The following is a 4,494-nucleotide window of genomic DNA, read 5'->3' as shown; positions in this document are numbered from 1 at the left end:
ACATGTGTGTTTGTCAGTTCTGCACTCAGTCAGACCACAAGTTACATCATATTTTATCTCCAAAAGAGGCATATGAAGGAAAAAGGGTTGAGCCTATGCGGTGTGAACCTGCATCAGAGCCAATGTGGTGTGAACCCGCATTGGAGCCTATGCGGTGTGACCCTGCATTGGAGCCTATGCGGTGTGAACCCGCATTGGAGCCTATGAGGTGTGACCCTGCATTGGAGCCTATGCGGTGTGAACCTGCATCAGAGCCTATGCGGTGTGAACCTGCATCAGAGCCTATGCGGTGTGAACCTGCATCAGAGCCTATGAGGTGTGACCCTGCATCGGAGCCTATGCGGTGTGACCCTGCATTGGAGTCTATGCGGTGTGACCCTGCATTGGAGCCTATGAGGTGTGACCCTGCATTGGAGCCTATGAGGTGTGAACCCGCATTGGAGCCTATGAGGTGTGAACCCACATTAGAGCTTATGCGGTGTGAACCCACATTGGAGCCTATGGGGTGTGAACCCACATTGGAGCCTATGCGGTGTGACCCTGCATTGGAGCCTATGCGGTGTGAATCCGCATTAGAGCTTATGTGGTGTGAACCCTCAAAAGAGCCTATGTGGTGTGAACCCACATCAGAGCCTATGTGGTGTGAACCCGCTTCAGAGCCTATGTGGTGTCCGCATGCACTGCAAGGCCTGCAGGCGCCCATAATAATAATAGCTGAAATGTAGTACTCAAAGTCGCTTTACAAGAGTGTGTGTGTGTGTGTGTGTGTGTGTGTGTGTGTGTGTGTGTGTGTGTGTGTGTGTGTGTGTGCGGCAGATAAAAACAACAACTTTATTCAGGGAAAAAACTAGGATAAGGTAAGAAGATACAATAAAAACAATAAAACAAGAGTAGGTCTGAGCTCAGCTGGGAAAGGCAATTTTGAATAGGTGAGTTTTCAGAGCAGTCTTGAAGGAGGGAAGGGAGGGGGCGTCTCTGATGCATTTAGGGAGTTCGTTCCAGAGGGTGGGGGCGGCCACTGAGAAGGCCCTGTCACCCCAGGTTCGGCGGTTGGCGTTTGGAACCTCGAGGAGGCCAGCCTCACTGGACCTGAGCGACCGGGTCGGGACATATGGCTCGAGGAGGTTGGAGAGGTAAGGAGGGGCCAGGTTGTGGAGTGCTATGTAGGTGGTGAGGAGTATTTTGAAGTGGATCCGTTGTTTCACAGGCAGCCAGTGGAGGTCATGGAGGACAGGTGTGATGTGGTCTCTGGAGCGGGTGCTGGTGAGTAGGCGGGCAGCTGAGTTTTGGACATATTGGAGTTTATTGAGGGTTTTGGAGGTGATGCCATAAAGTATGCTGTTGCAATAATCCAACCGGGATGAGATGAAGGCGTGAATGAGGGTTTCGACAGCAGAGAAGGTCAGGGAGGGGCAAATATTAATTTAAATAAATGTATAGCTAAAATCTACAAAGACACAGATGCTTTCCCAGTCTTAGTGGGTTAAGTAGCGGCTTCAAAACGGTTCTCTAGGAACCAGGGCTGTACTGGGACATAGTAAATCCGGCACTGACATCTTGGCCCAGGCGGGCCATTGTGTTCGTGCACTGCACTGGCCAAATATGGACAAGTGACGCCAACCCTCCCCCTATCCAAATATGGACATATACTACATCACTAAACAAATTATATAAAAGGAAGGTGACATAGCTCACTCGCATCTCACAAGAAACGATCAAAAGCCCTGAATGACAACATTCACCAGAAATCCACCCACTCCCCGCGGGTGTTGATCGTAGAGCTGAAGGGAGTCGGTTGATCTTAATCCATTCAATGGTACAGAATGTTGCGCTGGACACATCATCAGAGTGGAGGACGACAGGAATACAATGCTTCCGTAGTGGTGGAGCACAAGGTGTTCTGCCTCGGAGGCGTGTCTGACAGGACCAGCAAGTATCAGATCAATGTCCACGTCTTCAACACCACCTGTTTCGAATGATTTCAGTGCATTGAATGAGAAATTATCAAGTGTTTTCAAGTGTTTGAATGGTCTGGTATCTCGGATACTCAATTCTGGGTATCCCGGTATCTCACAGTGGACGGTTGATCAAAACAATGAAACAGTGGCTTGATTAGTAGTGAAATGTCGACGTCTAGTGGTCAACCTCAGAGGTACACAATAACAAAAGCTGAGCTGAATTCCAGCATCGAACTAGAGGCCATGGATTCTCTGTTCCCCGGTGTAACGCTCCACGCCACAGACCCCGACGGAGCAGCGCGGTATTGAGCGCCGATGACCCGGTATTGGGCGCTCAATCCCACTCAGCCGCGTTACCGAGATATGTGCCGTTATGGACAGAATAGTAAATATTCAGTCCCTCACTATCCACGTCTACCCCACTGCACGTCTCCAGCACTATCCACGTCAAAGATAAATGCACAAAAAAGGAGTCACATCATCCGTTCATTAGCTCAGTCAGTAGAGCACGGATGCAACAAACCCACGGCTTGGGTTCGATTCCCGTGAGGGGAATATAATATTCGAGGCGACAGATATCGGCGCATGCGTAGTATTTCGTACATCAAAGTGCACGGAAACAGGATACCCCGTGGATACCCCGTGGATTCAAACGTCTGATAAATGGTGAAAAAGTCTGATTGAATGCGAAGAGAGCAGTCGAAGCTGGTGTCAACACAGTGTCTTTGTGCTGGACGGATTTACCTCCAGTGACCCCCAGAGGTTCCCCCCTGTTACGGGCATACACGGCTGTGCTTGTAGAAAATGTCATCTACATCTGGGGAGGATACAAACAATCCTGGAGATATTGCAGAAACCGGCTTTATGCGTTTGCTGTCGACACCCACAGATGGTTGAAGCGTGAGGTTTCTGGGACAGTTCCAGAGGGGAGGTACAACCACTCAGCCTGGGTCATGTTCGTCCTTGGAGGATACCCCAAGGCTGGACTACTCGCTCATGACATGTACAAGTTGGACACAAGCACAATGGTCTGGTCTTTGATTATCACCGGAGGAACTCTTCCACCTGCATACGCCATGAATCACTCTGCCACCACCATCATCGGGACAAAGATGTTTGTATCGTCCTCGGAAGGCTATCAGCACTACGTCTTTGACACAGAGACCAACTGCTGGCTGAGCACACCTCCTATACAACCTCTGACCAAAGGATGTCATTCAGCCTTTGCCTCCAATGGAGAGCTGTACATATTGGTAGGTGGTTGCGACGGTGACCAAACCTACTGTATTAAGAAGGTTAAGACTCCATATATGTATCAAGGTGATGACGTGCGCTGTTGCGTGGTGGGAAATCGTATCATTCTCTTTGGAAAATATCACGCCTATTCCAGTGACCTGTTTATCTTGGACTTGAGTCCTAGTCTGAGGACATTATGTGAACTTGCAGTTATTCAGTACGGTCTGGAGCAGTGACTACTCCCACACAACTGCAGGTGGGAAATGGCGGCCATGACCACAACCAACAGCAAAACGAAGAGAGAAAACTGATGCGGTTGTAAAGTTCCTGACCACCACCACGGAGGTTGTGGGTTCAAATCCACCGTGGTGCAACCGGCTTTGTCTGGCGTCTATGCGAACACAGGAGGGAAGCGGGGCTGGGAGGGTGATAACAGTCACTGCACGTACTCCTTCGGGTTGGGGCGGCACCCCGTCAGCAGGGAGTGTTAGGCAGGAGGTGTAGGACAAAGGCTCTACTTCCTCCTGGTGGGGGCTCCTCACTGGCACTGGCAGGTGAGTCAGTGGGATACAACAACAACGACAACACAGAAATGTGTGTGGGGAGGAATTATGACTAAATTGGGAAGAAAAACGGGTTACAAAATTTTAAAGAATAAAGAAAAAATAGAGAAAACATGCAAAGAAGCAGGAGTTCATTTTAAAGTGGTGAAATGTTATTGTGGCCATATCCTCAACACTGTTAAAATATCAGTGCCCATAGGCTAGGTGTGGTTGGCAAAAGGGCCTTTCTGTGTGGAGGTTGCAAAGATCTCCTAGGGTGGGTACCCTCACAAAAAACATGCAGTAATCCTGGTCTCTATACTGCCTCCCACTGGCCAGCCAGGGGCGCTTGATGGAGGGGAAAGGAAAGGTTTGGAATAACGCGTTCCTTCCACACGCTACGTCCAGCCAGGGAATATCTCCCCTGTCAGGTGAAAAGAGGCGGCTTGGACTCCTCATGCATTGAAGGAGTCAGTCCGTTGCTCTCCTCAGGTTGGCAGAGGGAGTGCAGCACCCAGGGTTACATTAGATAATTGGCACTGGATGAAAAATGGGTTGCAAAATCGTGGGATAAAAATGATAAAAAAGCAGCAACAAAATGAATAGAAGGTAACAAGATCTTCAACTGTCTTGTTACAATGGTTCCCAAACGTTTTAGCCGGTGACTCAAAGGAGAAGTTTGATGTATCCTTGGGACCCAAACAAGTGACAATGTTGTTTTTACTTCAGCTTAAAAGTTACCTGTGGAATTCATGGTA

Source organism: Nannobrachium achirus (genome assembly GCF_963921795.1).
Source record: "Nannobrachium achirus genome assembly, chromosome: 15".
In the NCBI taxonomy this organism is placed as follows: Eukaryota; Metazoa; Chordata; class Actinopteri; order Myctophiformes; family Myctophidae; genus Nannobrachium; species Nannobrachium achirus.
This window is presented reverse-complemented; position numbering follows the sequence as displayed.